General features: G+C 44.0%; 1 protein-coding gene across 5 annotated transcripts in view; it reads left to right on the top strand.

Annotated features, from left to right (window-relative positions):
- Positions 1-19,376, top strand: part of Bili (FERM domain-containing protein 8 Bili) — a 94,362-nt gene that overhangs the window by 6,034 nt on the left and 68,952 nt on the right. For 3 of the 5 annotated variants that reach the window (XR_014436200.1, XR_014436199.1, XR_014436201.1), the window contains exon 7: positions 93-257. The gene's annotated coding sequence lies outside the window, so the exon portion shown is untranslated. Of the gene's footprint in view, positions 1-92; positions 258-17,327; positions 17,364-17,769; positions 18,011-19,376 lie in introns of those variants that run through there. The other 2 variants (XR_014436198.1, XR_014436197.1) reach the window with 2 other exon arrangements.

Raw genomic sequence — 19,376 nt, 5'->3', positions numbered from 1 at the left:
ATACGGAAAAAGATTGATAGATATTGATAGACGGTCTTTCAGAAATTTGTACAGTTTAATATACCGTGTGCCCATCACCATTTATTTTATAGAAAGTACAGTTGGACAAGTCTCCCCGTGCGCTTACGCCCTCGACGATTATCAACCAAAGCAAGAATAGAGGGAATTCGAAGAAATTTAAATAAGCTCGGAAGATAAAGGTATATCGGATGTTGCACAGAAATATGTTTACATATTTACGTCGGAATGATTCTAAGGTATGTATCAAAACTTGATTACATATTATAATACAACATGCGTACGTATGCGTGCATGTATATTTTGCGACATTGCGCAAACTGTTGCGTCGTACATAAAGAGATCGTTTGATCGACGGCGGGTAATCTCTCCGGTGCATCCATGTGTCTCATATCACTCCGCAACGGAGAGAAGTAATAATAATAATAATACCAAAGAGTAAATACGTGAACACATTCAGTAATCGTCGACGTGAGCGGTAGGGGCTGTGAAACGGAGCGAGACAGAATGTATACAAGCAAACGCGCGTGGGGAAGCACGTGGCGTGCGTATCGTTCTCGGTCCATGACCTACGCCACTGTATTATAATTTACGAGTAGAATTTATTGCACCGTACAACACATATACCCACACACACAAACGCCGCAACTCTCGCTCTCTCTTCGTACTTTGCGAGTGATAGAGGGGAAAGTGGGGGAAAAACGAGAGAAACAGACGAGGAGGAAAAATATATATCACGAACGCGTAACAACGCGTGTCCCAGTGATCGCGTTTAAACACTTTCCTCTCATTTTCCGCCCGCTCTCCACCCTCTCTTCCAACCTCCCATAATATTCCTCCTCCCTCTCTCTCTCTCTCTCTCTCTCTTTTTAACTCTTCAACTTTTTATCTCTCCGACAAATTGCCGAGGAACAAAATATCACGGGAGAATCTCTGCCAAATGGAGACGTCGAACGCGGACGCTTTTCACGTCGTCTTTCGCTTCCCGCGGATCTCGCAGCGTCTTGCGACGTTGCACAGGAGGACATTTTTTTTTGTAGGCACGTAACGGAGAAGCCTGGACGACAACGGGCGACGAGGGTAGATAGGTAGGGTAGGGTAGGTAGGTAGGTAGGGTATAGAGATGGTCAGTGGGTGGCGGCGACGGTAACGGCGGTATCCCTCGACCCTTTCGCCCACTTCCGCCCCCTCTGACCACCCGACTCGACCCATACCGAAGCAACCTACCTACCTCCTCCTCCCCCTTCGTCCCCCTTCGCGCTTCCCTCATCGCCGACGTTGCCCTCGGCCGTCTCTCCCCGCGCCGCGCCTCGCCACGCCTGGCCGCGCCGCGCCGCGCCGTCATTCCGTCCTTTCCCCCCCGGTCCCCTCTTCCTCCCGGCTCCCCCTCTCGTCTCCCCGTCGCCCCGGCCGCGCCGCGCCGCGCCGCCACGGCCCCGCGCGTCACCCTCATTCCGCGCGACCCCTTCGACCGGCATCCACGTGGGACGCAAGACGAGGGTGTGAGGTAGCAGACAACGCGGAGATACCACCGCGCCGCGGCAGCTGGCCCAGTGTTTCTCAACCACGAACTTAACTCGGCTCGCGCTCCGCGTCAGTAAACGTAAGAGCGGTAATTTACAATTCCGCGGACGCTCGCACGGAGTCGGATGCGGACGTTCTCGCTTTAGGACGGATACGTATGTACGCGTTGCGCGAAATAAACGCGAGAGCGCGGCTCCTCGCGGTGATAAATAGAGCCGAGGTGGATTTAACGGCCGCCCGGGCGGAAATTATATTTTGAGAGATTTTTTCGCCCTCCTTCCTTTTTTTTTTCTCCCGCTCCTCGCTCACGCCACGCGGTTCACTCGGTCTAGGCCGGGAAATCAATTCGAAATTTCGCATCGCGCTCGTAAATCCATCCGTTTCACGGGTTATCCATAATGCCGTGTCCCCCGGCGCGCGTGGTATGCATGTGCGTGTCACGTGTATGTGTGTGTTTCGCGGATTTGTAAATTAATTACGTCGCTTTCTCAGGAATGCGAGTTCTCGTCGACCCGCGTTGACCCATTTCGCTCGGCGAGATTTTTAACGTTCGAGCCGGATCTCTGGAGAGGACGGGGGATGGGGCGGAGGGGTGAGGTGAGGGGGTAGGGGAGGAGGAGAGGGACGCGAAATCGCGCGCGCGAGACGGAAAATGGCGCGCGGTAACGAAGGCGCGAGATTGTTAAGCGCGACGAAATCGTACGTTCTTTAAAGCGGATGGATTCGAACGAGAAGCCCCGACGCGCGCTCGTCGAAGCGAAAGATGGACGCGCGATCCGCCGTCGTCTAAATATATCGCGGCTCTTCATCGACGTATCTCGTCGCCGAGGGTCGCGCGCACGCTCGCGATTCGTTCGCGAGAGAGAGAGAGAGAGGGCGAGAAAGAGAGAGAGAGAGAGAGAATTTCCTCGCGCGGATCTCCGATTTATACACGGTACAACGTCGTTACACGAGCGTCGCGTTCACAGAGGGAACGAGCGAAGCGGGCGATGATCAAAGTAGGACGCTCGAAAGCACGGATCGAAGCGCTGATTAGTCGAGGCTCCGAGCGAGGTGCTGCGAGATAGCGCTTTTCGGAGCGCCTCGATGTCGTGCCGCCGTTGCCGCGCGGCGTATCGAGGACGTTATCCGTGGACCCTAGCGTCTGTGTGTCGCGCGGGATGCGTTGTATGTGTGTGTTTTCGCGCGCGCGCGCGCGCGCTTGTATTGCGCCTGTGTGCGAGCGCGCGAGAGAAGATGGAACGACGAGAACCGAGGGAGAAACGCGGGTCGGATGACGAGGGGAGGAGAGTTCGTGAGAGAGCGCGAGAGAAAGAGGGGGAGAGGGGGGAGGAGAGAATGACGGCCGATATGCGCGAGAGGGAGACGGAACGAGGGCCTAAATCAGGGGCGATCGCGCTGAGCGACGTCGCTATCTCTGAATATGCGAACCACTATTTGGCGTCCGCGGCGCGCACGTACCTAGTACCCCGTATTACTAGATACTAGATAGTACCTAGCCTCTGCCTGTAACCTATGTACATACTACTACTACCACACCACTACTACTCTCGTTTCCCCGTAGAGAGAGAGAGGCGCGTGTAAGTGCGCGAGGTGGAAAACGCCTTGCACACGTGCACACGTATATATCATGTACGTGCGGTGCATGTGTACGTGTGCTTACACCTACGCGGTTACATGCCCTACGAACCGTGCACACGAGAGCCAACGGTGAGAGCATCGAACATGCCGCCATCCCTTCGCTCCCTTCCTGTATGTGTGTGTGTGTGTGTGTGTGTGTGTGTGTACGCGGTGTGTGGAAAACTGCGGAATAAAGTCGAACTCTCGCGATCGAAAGACGACGACGACGACGACGATAGTCGGAGATCCCGTCATCGTCGTCGTCGTCGTCGTCGCCGAGACGCGCGGTTTTATCGCGCGGCATCATTACGTGCGCGCCGTACCAACTCGAGAGGACGTACTATACGAAGGGAAATGTTCGTTAAAGGCGAATATCGAAAAATGAGGTCCGCCGCTTCGTCGAAGATGCGCGAGCGAGCTTGTCGAAGCGCTCGAGATTATTTGGTTTTGCGTTCGTTTTCCCGGCATTATCCTCTACGGTTTTTTTTTTCTTTTTTTTTTAAGATTCGTACTTTTAAAAATGAGCTAAACGAACGCTCGTTAAAGTGGAATATTGAAGCATACACTCTCTTTGAGGATCATTAGACTATTTATCTACCTTTGAATGCTACCACATCCATGTATTTCCGGGATATGTAATATATATGTTTCATGAAGATATATGATATAAAAATTTCTCAATAAATATATATTTATAAAAAAAAGGATTATTAAAAAATTTCAGCTACTTCAGTCAAATATACGTGACGCAATCACGATACGAAAAATGTCACTATCTTCCTCTCTCTTATATTTTTCCAGGATATACAATACATAATTTAAATATTTATTTTTTTCACAAAGATATATATATTACATGTATAAATTTTATAAATATATATTTATAAAAAAGAGACGAGTATTAAAAAATTTTTAGCTACTTCAAAGTCAAATACACTCGACGCGATCATGATACGAGAAACTCTCTCTCTCTCTCTCTCATTCGGATAGCGTAAAACTGGTTTCCAGTATTTCCACGATAATCACGTCGGCGAACGATCAACGAACGGCGATTCTGCGTCGTTAATCGAGATTTCTACCTAATTTGAATCTCGTAAACGTCCTCCGCTCTCCTGACGCTCATCGTCGTTGCTACCGACGACAACGACGCGAGGCGTTAAAACGCGTCTATTTTTGCGCCTCGCGCTCGCGACAAAGCGGATCGCTCTTTCGCACATCGCGGACGACGACGACGACGACGCGCGGTGACGTCAGTATTCACGCGCGATGACGCGCCGCCGCCGCGCGAACGTGGGCTGAGGGGGAGGCGAGGGGGAGGAGGGAGGTGTCGTGTCGGCAGAAATGTTATATTCGACGGTATTCAACGGGCGACCGGCGCGTCGCCGCCGTTAAACGTTACCGTGCACGTCATAATTGCTCTCGGTATGCGTTTCCGCTCTCCCCCTCCCCCTCCCCCTCGTCCCCTCGTCCCCGCAACGCGCCGCAGACGATGCCGCCGCGGACAGCCGCGTGTGGGCGGCCACCCGACGAGTTTGAAACTTTGTCGTGCAACTGAACGGATTATAGCTCGTTGATTGCGCGCGGGATGAGCGAGGGAGAAGGGAGGGAGGGAGGGAGAGCTGGCGAAACTTTATAAACATTACGTCTGCGCGCGCGAACTTTCGGCGACGAGGGCGCAAGAAAGTTGCCGAGTTGTCGAGAAGAACGCGGGAAGATCGAAGGATCGAAATTTTCCCGTCTCTTTCTCTCCATTTCTCTCAATTTGTATCGTGAAATTAAATTCATACAAATAAGATACAGAGTGTTGAAGAAAAAAGGATCGCATATTTTGAAAACGGATAGTCTCGATCGAAACAAGGAAAAAAGCCTAATTAACATGGGTCCTACAATTAATATCTTCGAAGATACGGTTATCTATTTAGCTTTCTATTTATAATTTATCGCTCTCTCTCTTAATACTGATACTCATAACCCAATGTTACTACAGCAAAACTAGTAAATATTCTTTTATTTTGTAAAGATGACACAACTAATAAGAAAAGAAGAAAGAGCTAAAATAGAAAGATAGTTTGTATCTTTGAAGATATTAATTGTAAGATCCATATTAATTAGACTTTTTTTTCTGGTTTTGATCAATATTCTCTACTTTCAAAATATATAATTTTTTTAATATCTCTGTACAGAGTTTTTCGAAGTTAAACGATCAAATTTGGTCAGTATGTTGTGTGAGTAGAAATAAGAAGAAAATATTATATAAGCGACATTTCTCTCTCTCTCTCCCCCTTTCTCTCTCTATCTCTCTCCATCGTTATTCGAGATTTCTATCTAATTTGAATCTGAAAACGCTTTATTAAAATGTAATAACGGAAATATCAAATATTATCCGTGAATAGCGGATTCGCTGTTAATGCGTGACGAGTAGAAGAGTGTGTTGGTCCTTATTTAAGTTGTTTATCAATCGTTTAAACCCCTCGATATCAGTAGATTTTACGTTGATAAGGTTTTATCTTTGGGGACATATGTAAACGATGTATCCTACAAGAATTGATTCGTGGCAGGAACTGATAAGACAGGATCAATGTATATTCAGCAAACTAAAGCCGAATATGAAATTCGTAGGGTGTTAAATTCAATCTTTGAACGATGATTGATCTTTGATCAATCTTGCATTAGATACGGGAGATCTTAAAATGCATGCATCTTAAAGTGAAAAATTAAACTTCTTTTTCTCTTTTAATATAACGTGATAATGAAATGTTTCTGACTCAAGTTCCTATAAAACATTTTTTTCTCATTTCTCTTCATAAAACATAACCGATAAAGTTTGATCATTTAATTTTATGAAGTATCTTCCACACATATATGTATAAAATTGATGAAATATATATGCGAGTGTACAACAATTCCCAAAGTGCTCGCAGTGTCTCGGAATTGCCGGATATCCACTTCCGGCGCGCTCGAGCAACCTTTTCGGCAGTTCACCCTCGCGCTCTCTGTGCGAGCATAAATTGACTTATTAACGATTTAATATCCGCCGCCTCGAGAAAAAAAGTTGCCGTGTCACGGGATCGAAGAGAGACCCCGCCGAATATCTGCGCCGAGGGATGGGAAGCAGCGGCCGCCGATCGTTACCGTATAGCGCTGTAACGTATGTATACGCGGCGTGCGATCGCCGACTCTCTCTCTCTCTTTCTCTCTATCTCTCCCTCTCTTTCTCTCTCGCTAAACTCTCTAACGAGCGGTACACGTGTTCTGACGTCTGCGCTATAAAATACATATGGGCGCGCGCATACATACGTGTCCACCACTATCGCGCGCGACACGCGAGCGAGCGAACGCGAATGCAAAGCCGGCCGGCGCGCGCTTTGGAAGCTCTAGAGCCGGTTTTCAATGAGCGAGCCTGCCGGAAGAAGAGGGAGAAACGGCGTAATACGGAGAGAAAGAGAACGCGGAAAGGACAGGGGGAGAGAGGACGAGCGAGGGAGGACGCGCGGGCCGGAGGGCGAGAGCGGCAGCGTCGAAGCGAGAGAGAGAAGGGAAGAGGGGGGGAACATAAACCCTTATCGAAATCGTGATTCACCCCACATTCTCCGGAGACCCCCTAACCTATTAACATCCATATCACAATAACAGATACACGTGTACGCCGTACTGTATTCCCACACCGTCGTCGTCGTCTCGCTCTCCTTGTTCGCTCTCGCATCGCTCGTATTCGTAATTGCTCGCGGCGCGGCGTATCGCGAAAAAAGAGGAGGCGACAGAGAGAGAAAGAGAGAGAGAGGGAGAGAGAAGGAGGAATGGTAAAGTGGCCATTATGTGCCGCGGGATTTCGGGATTAAAATGAAATTTCGATTGCGCTTTCGTCGATCCGCGAGGCTGTCGAGTTCTCTCGCTCTCTCTCTTTCTCTCTTTTTTTTCGTTCATCGTGATAAAGCAATCGCGCGTAATTTTCGCGTATATGCGAAGGTTTTCTTCCTTCCCTCTCTTTCCAATTACTTGCGAATTCATTTATAATTATTACCTCTCGTTTGATTGATCGTTATCAGCACGTTATCAGTTTTTTATTTCTTCATGATTTGATTTCACATTAAAATTTAATGTGGGAATCATGAGCGAACTGTTCTATCGAGATTTTCGCAAATTTCGTAAATATACATCTCTACCAAATGTCGAAGAGACTGCGTAGACTGCTATTGTTTCTTTGTTGCAGGAATTAATAGGTGGAATTAATAGATAGAAAAACAAATGTATCCTTAATATATCCTCAATGTATTATTTTATTGAAACGCTGACATGTATATGCACTTCAGAAGAACTTTCACCAAACACTATTTTAGCTAATCGATTTTTAAATAAATGCGATGCGTGAAAAGGGCAAAAAGAGGCAAAAAGTGAATAGGAGATTAAGAAATGATGAATAGAAAGGAAATGTTAGTCAGAACCAGGAAAAATTCTTATGTTGTGCTTCGTGGATTTTTCCTGCTTATTTAGTAAATGGTACGAAATACAACAGAGTGGTACAATATTAATAGGCGCTCCATAATTACCGTCACAAAAGACCTGTTCGTGCCTTATCCAATAATCTTACCTATCTTGTAACAACTTGAAATTCTTAATGATCGATAGAGACGTAAAGTATCGGACATTTTTTAGTTTTTCTCTGCGCTTTAGAAATAATTTCTTATTTTGTTCAATAATTGTCAGCGTGTTATAACAAAAATGTATATATATAATTTACAAAAATATCAACTTTTTAGGGTTTGATTAAAAGTTTCTTCTATGAAAGTTTCAAATTCGATCAATCATTAATCGCATTCGTTTAGCGATAATATTTCCTTAATGTTTCTTATTTCTCGTTGCATAATTGATTTTAGTTGCTCTTTAACGAGAATTTTAATGCTAAAAGAATTTAATTGAATGTTAAATTTCGATCGATTTCAAAAATCTATATGTTTTACATTATATGTAAATTATATATATATAAATCATATTTATTACGTTATTATATAATTTAATTTTTAGCGTTTGATTAAAAGTTGCTTCTATGAAAGTTGCTTCTTTAAAAGTTGCTTAAGATTAAAAGTTGCTTCTTTTCAAATTCGATCAATCATTAGTCGCATTCGTTTAGCGATAATATTTCCTTAATGTTTCTTATTTCTCGTTGCATAATTGATTTTAGTTGCTCTTTAACGAGAATTTTAATGCTAAAAGAATTTAATTGAATGTTAAATTTCGATCGATTTCAAAAATCTATATGATTTACATTATATGTAAATTATATATATATAAATCATATTTATTACGTTATTATATAATTTAATTTTTAGCGTTTGATTAAAAGTTGCTTCTATGAAAGTTGCTTCTTTAAAAGTTGGTTAAGATTAAAAGTTGCTTCTTTTCAAATTCGATCAATCATTAATCGCATTCGTTTAGCGATAATATTTCCTTAATGTTTCTTATTTCTCGTTGCATAATTGATTTTAGTTGCTCTTTAACGAGAATTTTAATGCTAAAAGAATTTAATTGAATGTTAAATTTCGATCGATTTCAAAAATCTATATGATTTACATTATATGTAAATTATATATATATATATATATATATATATATATATATATATATATATATAAATCATATTTATTACGTTATTATATAATTTAATTTGGGAAATCACTCTCTCTTTCACTCTCTTTTTTCCTAAGATCCGCAATCTGATATTACGATGAATAGTTTCTGCAAATATATTAGTTATCTCCTTTAATTCGCTCTCTGTTGACACTACATGTAATTTCGCAAATGTACTCGGTGGTATGTTTAAACAAGACGTGTACATTAATGAGGCATATTAATACGGAATGATAATCAACTGTGTCTGTGATAAACCGTGATATGATAATGTAAAGCGTATTAAGGTTTCGAATCGCTGTTGATTTCACTCATTTCTCAAACGAAACTATCCGTATGAAAACCGAGCAATTCGACAGATTGGCATCTTTAGCGTTACAAGTTAAAGATTCGAGTTAAAGCGCGATAGAATCGAGGCATTCGTATCGTTGCGATCGCGACGGAAAGGGCGGGAAAGAGGACCGGGGGGGGAGGCAGGGGTGGAAATGCGCTCGCTCCGTTTACTCAAGCGGAGAAATGGAAGCTGGTTTTCGGACAGACACCCAGTGCATCGAGATAGATAGGTAGATAGACGTCCGGATAGATGCATGCCACGGCAGGCAGGCAACCGCCGTGTGTAAGGGATGCCAAGGGGGTGTGTGGGGAGCGCGAAGAGAGGGTGGATCGTGGCGAGATCCAAAGTGGAGAAGGAGGAGGAGGAGGAGGAAGAGGGTGGAAGTGGGCGAGAGCGCGAACGCGCGCGAACGAGTGGCGCGGGGATGTGCGGAGAGGGTGACGGGATGACGTGGAAGAGGGCGGATGGGCGGGAGGGCGACGCGGGTTCTCTCGCTGATTACGTCGCAGGATGGTCAGGAGAGAGAAACCCCGGAGAGGATGCTGCGCTACGCTGCCGGTCGGTCGGTCGGTCGGTCGGAGGTGTGGAGGAGACTGGCTCTCTCGTCGCTGCTGGATAGAGGCGAATATATCCGCAATGTCCTACCGCCGCCGACTCTACGCTCTCTCGACGCGCTCTATCTCCCTCGTCGTCGTCGTCGTCGTCGTCGGCATCGTCGTTGCGAGTCCTCCAACCCGCCACCCCGTCGCCCATCCTCCGACTATCCGCGGTCTCTGGCCTTCCTTCGCGATCTCGCTCTCGCCGTCTCTGTCCCTCCGCGTCGTTTGTCCCTCTCGCGTCGGTGATTCGCGTGTATCTATCCTCTTTCCTCCAACGAGGAAGCTTCCAGGCTGGCGAGGCCCTAAGCTAAACTAAGCCACGTCAGAATAGGATAGCGACGGGAGGATAGGATGGGATAGGATGCTCGGTCGGATGGTAGTGCCCATCTACCTCCTCGCGCACACAACAAGCAGCAGGTCGGCGACGAGGAGAATGACGATGACGACGACGACGACGTCGGCGACGGCGATGGCAACGGCAACGGCGACGACCCCTCGTGCACAAGCATCCACCTTCCTCTCCCTTCTAACACTCCATCTTCCTTTCTCTCAGCTTCGACCGTGTCTCGCGATCCTCGTCGACCCTCCGCCCTTTCTCGCTCGAACGTCCCTCGCGCGCCATCGTGCGTTCTCCCGCTTCTTCCACCCTCTCGCTCGATCCGCTCGCTCTGCACGATCTGCCTGCCTTTCTCCGTCAGCAACACCACCCACGGACCCCCCAGGGGGTTAGTTAGGGGTAGTATATTGACGGCCGGCGTCGCGAGGACGCCTATACTTAGCGTGCCGGCGAACCGACGCGTTTCCAGCAAGGTGTCCCTCCACCTCCTCCTCTTTCTCCTTCTCTTCTTCCTCCTCCGGTTCTCTTCGTCCGGCCACCCTCGGGTCACCCTTCGCAACCACCTTCGCCGCCACCCTCTCCGGCCACCCTATTCTACCACTCTTCGCCTCACACCCTTCGCGTCCTCCGTCACACGGCCGTGGCGGCTTCTCCCTCGTCGTTCGCGACCCCTCGCGTCTTCGTCCACCTTCCATCCCTCGAACACCAACGTCTACTCCATTCCGAAGCTTCTTCCACCTCGATCGAGGTATCGAGAAAGCGGCCTCGTCGTCCTCTCTTGCGCGAGAAGCGAGCGGCAACCCGGTCCAAAATTACGCCAGCGGCGTGATACGGAGGGACAGAGGGGGAGGTAGACGAGTTTCTTACGACGTCGAGCCATGTTGCGATGTTGGGCATCGAAATCGATGCCTCCGGGCACCGGGAGAGCTTCGTGACGCACCTGATACGCGAGAACATCGGACGAGAGAGACGAGCGAACGAGAGAGAGAAAGAGAGAGAGAAGGAGAGAAGAACGCAAGGAGTTGATTAGGGAGCGACCGAGCGAAATTATGTATACGTCGAAGATGATGGCGACGGTGCACGCGATGGACTCGAGGAAGAAGAAGGCCGAGGGTGGTGTTTCTTTGTCGGGAGCGCCGATTCGGCGAGATCGCGGATATATATACCGGGCGGCCGATCCGATCTCGATGCTCACGAGTCCGGAATGAGAGGCGCACGACCGCGCGATAATTTCGATGATATCGACGTAATTTCCACGTCAATTTTCGATCCCTTCGCGGAGATACGATTAAAATTGGTATCACTATGTACTACCGTTCTCATTAGCATAAGCGAGATAAATATCTGTGACGATTCCTCTCGGACGTGTCTCTCGTTACGGTAGTGCAAGCTGCCGCCGCGAATTAATAACGTCTTAAACGAGGACTTAACTCGCTGCAAATTGTTTCCGTTAAGGTGATTTGCAAATTAATCTTTAGTTGCTTCGGTTTAGCATCAATTCTCCTTTTGTCGCGCGTATCATTTTGGCATTCCGCAATTTTCGTCACTCCCGCGATATTTTCATCAAATTTCGCCAATCATATTAACGATGAGTAAACAACACGTATTAAAAGAGATGTTCGTGGAACAAGAATGATAATTGAAGTATATTGTTCCCGAATGGCACTCGATTAAAGCCTACCTTTAACGAGATCGAGATCACAAACGTAGACTTTATCATCGCAATCTTTGTTTCGCCTTCTCTCTGTCTCTCTCTCTCTCTCGTTCGTATGTTTATTTCTTATTCTCATTGAAACAATTAGTGGTCAAATGTAATAAAGGTCGGTTAAGGTATACTCTTAGACGGAAATTATCCGGTTAACATCTCGTAACTAAATTTCGCAAGTTTGCACAAATACATAATAATCCGCGAGAACTCGGAGGGTTTAAAGCGGTAGCGCGATTGTAATTGCTAATCTCGAGAATCACAAAAAGAACGCGATATGAAATTAACATCCATAAATACTCGCTTAACTGCTCAAGAGATGTAAAGAGACATTATCAACTTCCTCTCTGTATACATTTCGGTGAAATAAGGCCGCGATATATCCTTAACGCATACGTATACCTGTCGATCGATATCACACGTGAAAGAGAGAATTGATATTATCATTCGCGTGTGATATCACGTGTCATATCTACTTCTTTTCTCATACATATCTCATTCTTATCGCTCATAAGAGAGCTTAAAAATTAGGAAGACATTAAAATTTCCCAGATAAAACGATAATCGAAATGCCGGATTAACAACTAATACTAACTAATCGCGCGAAAAAGTCGAGTCAATTTCGTTCGATTCAACGTACCATCGATTACACCGTCAATTCGCATACAGCGGACTTTGATAGAACTTGAAGATTCCTCCTGAAAGGGTTCACGAGGTTGCCACGTGGGTAGTTGAGCCCGGGGTTTTACGGAGAATATAACGTCATCGGAGCGGTTCTCTCTCTTTCTCTCTCTTCCTTTCTCTCTTCCTTTCTCTCGTTAAAGGTGTAGTCGTGGTAGGAGCCGTGACGTCACGGCACAAACGCCGTTCCGCCCTGTGTATGCCACGTAATCGCCACACGTATTACGCACATGTGTGTGAGGCGCGCATGTCCCTATAAACGCGCGCGGAGGTTTACGTCGGCAATTTCGTTCTCGCAAAAATTCGCGCGCGTGTCCCACATAGGTCATCCCATCGTAGGTCGAGACGGCCAGAATCGGTCATTACATCGCTGTCCCTCGGGGTAATCCCGTTCTAATCATAAATAACACGTGTGCGCGGGCAGAGGGTGTCGTCGAGTAGGTTGGGCGGATATTGTTGCGCGGCGACACGAAAGAGCGTTATTTTTGCGAAACCGACGTATATATTTGCATCCAGAGGCGAGTTTAAAAAATATCATGTCGTACAGGAAGGAATGAGAAACCACGATTCTGTCAAAAATAAAATATATTTTAAATTGAACCTACCGCATCGGGAGAGAAATTATTGAATAACGTACCGATTGACTTTAATAATAAAACAAATAATATATAAAATAAAGTAGTATAATATTGATAATTTTTGAGGCAAGGTAAATAAATCGAAATTTATTTATATTCATATAAAATTTTATTTTAGATATTTATATCAAATAAATGCATTAGTATCGTCTCGTTAATATCTTGACCCTACTTAAACATTTATACATATATGGCGGGGATTAGATGGAGCGAAAAACTTGCACGACACGAATCGGAGTCGTTAAAAACCGGCAGTTCGTTGGTGCGTGCACGATTATTGCCCTCTCGATATTTGTTATCGTCGAGCGCGATAGGTTAACGGTGTCATTTTGCCACCGGTTCGAGCGCGAATCGAGAAATAGTCACGATGCGCGTGTACGCGTCATTATCCGTTCGTCGGGTCGTTAGAATTAATGAACGTCCATCCACCTGTTCCGCGATCGGCCGATCGATCCCTTATATTCTCCGATGTTTTCGCAGTAATTTATTAAACGGTTAATAAGAAACGATAATGGGCTCGAGCCGGTAATCCTAGTGAAACGCGAGAGGAGTCGAAATTAAAATACCGACCAAGGATATGACTTCATCTCACGAAACGTTTACGCGAATATCTTCATTATAACATTGCGTTTAAAGACAAGCGCCTCATTAAGAATATCGACATTACAGACATTTTCTCGATGTCTTCTCTTTGCTCTCTCTCTCTCTCATTATTGCAAGCATTAGATGAAATTCGTACAGAAACTCTCGAACGTTGTCACCATACGTTGAAAATTGTTATAGAGACTCGGAATTCTTCCGATACAAAATGCATCCGCGCAATATATTTCGGGCGTTAACTTTAATACGCCGCTAAAGATCGAGCTAAGTGCAAGTTAAACAGGCCAGGCGACACGTTAAACCGGTCAATAGCTGTATCAGCGAGCGCTAAAGACGCTATAATCGACGTAAGAGCGCCGTAAGATAGAACGCAAGATTCTCTATCTCGCATGGTCGATCCAATTGAATTTCATTTGGCATTGGCGCACGTTTCTCCTTCGTTTACTTCGACGACCACGTATATTCAGCTCCTATTTCGAGACGTCACGTAAAAGTTGCATCGGGAATCGCGCGCTAGCGCGATGAGACTCACGAAAAATTCATGCAATCAATAATTCGATGATATCACATTACTTATATGTTTTATAATATGTATAAATTATTTTTAATTGTATTGCTTTATAAATATAGAAACTTTTAATTTAAATTATCGGCAGATACAAGTACAGGGTGCTCCTAAACACGTGGGAAGAATATTGGGGAGTGATTCCTCGGGTAATTTCTTGAAGAAGAGTTTACGTTCATACCGATGTCGATAAACGATAGTTTTTGAGTTATAGGATGTCGAAAGTTAAAAAAATGAAATTTCAGAAAATGTATTTTGATAAAAAGAAAATTAAACAATATTGTAGAAATTGCTAAAAGCAATTCATTTCCTCGTGATATATGAATCTATCCTCTTTATCCTCGATTGGCGAATACGTTCAAAACCAGCAGATGTATTATGGTGTATTATTTCGCATGACAACATACCTATGCGATTCATTACATTTTCAATATTTTCAGTCGGGGTGATATAAGCTAAGAATTTAAAGTCATCCAGAAAAATCCAAGAGATTCAATTTTGGGGATCGAAAGAAGGGGAGGAGACAAAGTTGAAATCTAGCTTTTTCAAACTTTAACACCCTGTCTCGAAAACTGTGCCTCCTAAGAATATCGGTGTACATGAACTTTTCTTCAAGAAATTATCCAAGGAATCATAACCCAAACTTTCTCGCACGTGTTTGGGAACACCCCGTATATTTAAATCGATAGACCACTATTCGAACGAATGATAAATATACCCGCGTGCGACCGTGCAAATGAACAAAAAGAGTATCGTTAAATTTAACCATCTGGGAAATAAAATCGCGCGAAATGAGGCGAGCGAAGCGATATCACCTGGAGCGAACCACGCTGCTCTCTTTTTTTTCCCCTCTCTCTCTCTCTCTATCTATCTCTCTCTCTCTTTCTCTCGCCGTATTTATCTCCGGATACAGGCGGCGATCTCATTCCGCGCGCCGGTCGTCCGCCAACTTTGCGCGTCGCGTCGCATCGCGAGCGCGTCGCGAGCAGACGCCAGAGTTTGCGGTGGCTCGAATTATCGGTCGGCGACAGTGCCGAGTTTGTCGAAAGGCAGGACCGTACGTAGCCGCGAGCGCCCGCGTTTATTGTTGCCCCCTTTCCCCTGCCCCCTGCCCCGTACGCCCCCGGCGTAATGAGGAGGCGAGCGAAAATGCCGCGCCGATAACACGCCGGTCGGATCGCGTAATTGGACGGAGCGCGGAACTGGAACGGACTCGTTTCGCAGAGCCCCCGATAAGATCCGTTATCGCGTCGGCGCGGCAGCATGCGAAGGATCGTCCTCGATGTGGCTGCCTTTCGCGCGATGTCGCGTTCGACGAACCGCGGCGGAGCGCGAGGCGAAAAAAAAAAGAGAGAAGGAAAAAAAAAAGCTTTTCGGCGCGGCACGTTTCACGGCTTCAAGGTTGATATAATTTGCGCGTTAAAGTTTTGCGCCGCGCCTCTGTCCTCCTCCTCCTCCTCCTCCTCCTCCCCCGCTCCTCCTCCTCCTCTTCCTCCTCCTTTCCCCCCTTTCCTCTCCTCTCCTCTCTTTCTGTCTCTCTTTCTCTCTCTCTCTCTCTAGCGCGGGCTTTTCCCTTTCTCTAGTCCGTGACCTCGTTCGTTCCCCCGACGTAAATCCGTCAGGAGATCCGCGATGTCCACGCTTCGTTTGGGGACACCCTTTTCGCTCCATCCCGTTCTCTTTCCCTCGCTCTCTCTTTCTCCCCGTCCCCTTTCCTCCCGCGGCCCTCTCTCGCCATCCGAACCTAGCCAGCCACCCTCGCTCCCACTTCTCTTTCCCATCGTCCTTCTCGCGAGAGTGCGTTCGATCGACCTGAATTTTTTTCCACGCTCGAATCGGGAGCCCTGAGAGCAATTTCTCGACTCGTCGCGGGGTGGTCGTCGCCGAGGAAAACCCCGAGGAAAATCGCCCGATCGATCTACCTTCGGTCTTCAGGTCCGAAACGAACGACGAGGAGGGACAAACGTGTTCGCGACGAAGAAGACAGAGATGAAAGATAGAAAGAGGAGATGAGAAAGAGAGAGGGAGAGAGGGGGGACGCAACGGTACTTGAGGGTAGAAAGAGAAAAAGGGAGGGAGAGAGAGAGAGAGAGAGAGAGAAAATCGTAGGCTGGGTGAGTGAGAGGGAAGAGAGAGACAAACACACAAGTACGTGCAACACGAGCTGCATGTATATAACGATGCCGCGTTTGCGTGTGTTTGTGCGCGGGTGGGCAACCTAACTTTAAGCAGGCCTCACAAAATGTTTTTGTATTTATCGAGAAAAATTACAAGAGTAAATTAATCGCGACTTATTGTATTTATTAATTTATATATATAATAAAAAATATATATTTCATTAAAAAAAAAAAATATTTCTTGCAGTAGCAGATTGAGCTAAAAAAAATGACGTGTTTCTATTAAATTTGTGTAAAATAAATTTGTCGTTTTTCTACATCTCAAATTTACTTTTCTTGTAAATGATATCACCGACCATCAAGTTTACAAGATTATTTTTAATTTTATATCACAAGTTGCAAAGAATTATTAATTATCTCGAGAATATTTCATCATTATTAATAATCCTCGTGCGCGCGAGAATTGATTACCGAAATAAGTTGATTTTCGGTATGAAGGGGGCTTAATGTCGGCGCGATGGACAGGATGAGAGGTACACGTACCACCACACCGAAATCTTACGAGGCTGCCTCCGCTAACTACCTCCTATCTGCCCTGCCCGAGGCCCTGAAAACGTTCTACGTTACACCTCGCGGGGACCCATTTCGCGCGAGCCGCAAGCGCAGGGGTGTGCATCGATTCCCGCGTGCCCGATGCTTAATTAAAATTTCCATGCGTCTCTCCCCCTCACCCTTTCGATCGTGATATATCGACACGCTGGTCACGAGTGCGCTTGTAGTTATCTCGAAAAAAAATAAAATGAAAAATTCGTTAAAACTTCACTGTGCTCGTGCGTAAAACAAGTAATTGAAAGGCGAGACAAGAATACGCATTGCGTTTGAGAGATTATTAGTTATGTGTTATCGTATTACGCCTTATTATATTTTATGTGTCTGTACGTAAAAAATATTTATTCCTTTAAAGATACGAAAAATGAATCGCGCGCTGACAAACATAAAAGTGAGTCTGCTGAAAATGTATGTAAAAGAAATAATTTAAACTTTGTAACTTTTAATAATTTAAATGACGTGCTTATAACAATTAAAGTTGCAAATATTTATTAATATTGTGTGTATATATATATAATTATATGCTATATGTGATATTACATATTATTATTTATTTGTCTCTTACATTTTATCAAAGATTATATCAATTTTTTATAAGTGCGAAATTACAAGTTTTTGAAGATCACAATGAGCGAGAATAGAGATTTTATGAGAAACATTAATATCTCAACATCTGTACCGAATCGCGAACTCTCACTAGGATAAAAGTTGTGCGAAAAATCTCGCGGTAAAGTTGGGGAATTGTGGGGCAAAAGAAGAAAGCCATTACCAAGTTTTACTTTCTTTGGTTATTGCAGAGACGAGTCAATCACCGAGGGCAAAACGATACGCAGAAAGTAAAAGTGTTTCCATTGATACTTCCAGAATGACCTATTTCAAAAGCGTAACGAAGCGATAAGTTAAACCGTTTTCGCAGTTACGTCAATTACGTTGCATTTATATCAATGACATTCCAATCATATGAGTTTATATTACGTACGATCGAACGCATAAATTTGTAATAATGATAAATGTACAATTCAGTGATAAAAACAATAATAACATACGATGATCATGCACAGTGTAATTGTAATAATGCAATAAAAACAATCTTTCAACATTATTCTTTTCATCTCGTCGACAATTTAGAAGAATAACGTGAAAAACAAGGAATTTGAAAAGGAATCTCGAGAAATATAAATCGAGTCGAAAAGCACTATTCAAATCTATGAAATCATTAGCAATTAAATGTCTTTCTTTTTAGTATATAAGAAAGAAAAAATTAAATTTAACACCTTATCAAGTATATATTAGTTTGTAAAATACTTGTTCAAAAGTGAGAACGCGAAGAAAGTTTAAGAATTGCTTTTATCTTTCTTTTTCCCATTTTCACTGTTTTCTCAATTTATTAAGACGACAGTCCCCGAGTGTAAAACACTAGCATCCTTTAAAACATATATATTTCCTCGGGAACATTGTCAGACTTAAACTGGTAAAATATAGAAATACTTCTGGTGTCATTTAACATATGGATCGCACATTTTAAAGCTAAACTGGACAGATTGTTTGATATTTTCGTTATTATAAAATTATCATATATTAACATGAAATCTTTCATAATATCATTTATTGATAAATATAATACAATTATCATATTATGGGATGCATGTACAAGTTTTTCATCTCAAATTTTATACATCAAGACTTATTTCGGTCATTGTCATCTATTAGCCTATCAAGCACTTGATTACATCGTTGTAATATATAATCAGAGAGGGTTATATAACATGGTAAATCTGCCGAAAAGATTATATCTCATCGATTATTTTGATTTCACACATGTTATAGTGGATAGAATCTTAATTCATATGCACTTTGAATCACGTTGTGAATCATGAAATATTATAATCTAATCTAAATTTAGATTTTATTTCAAAATAATAATGTATGTCAATTCACTATAATATATGTGAAAATCAAAGTGATTAGTAAGATGTAATAATATTTATTCATTAATTGCAGGATATAGAATATAAGTATGTATAAAAGAGAAAAAAACGGAAGATATGCGAATGCATAAAATAAATATGCAGATATATCTATTAAATAATCATCACGGTTATCAAACTTTTTTTCGATTTATGGAAATCATACTATACATTTGCATATTTTTGTCATTTTTTTTAATTTTTACTTTTATTCTGCAGAGCACTTTGAGTGTTATACTTTTTTTGAATAATATTTTTTGTAATTTTATAAGGTATAATATACAAAGCTACTATTGATTTCGACAACAAGAAATGCATGCGATTAACGCGATGTGAAAATCATCAAAAATCATTTCGTGTTAATCGGATAGTGAGGCACGATAGGGTAATTTATTATGGCTAAATGATAAAGAAAGTAACAGTGAGGAAAACTACAC

This window comes from Camponotus vicinus, unplaced genomic scaffold (assembly GCF_025532165.1).
Source record: "Camponotus vicinus isolate PSW18456_S1 unplaced genomic scaffold, iyCamVici1.0 SCAF_12, whole genome shotgun sequence".
In the NCBI taxonomy this organism is placed as follows: domain Eukaryota; kingdom Metazoa; phylum Arthropoda; class Insecta; order Hymenoptera; family Formicidae; genus Camponotus; species Camponotus vicinus.
The sequence above is the reverse complement of the archived record's forward strand: the minus strand, read 5'-3'. Positions and strand labels throughout refer to the sequence as shown.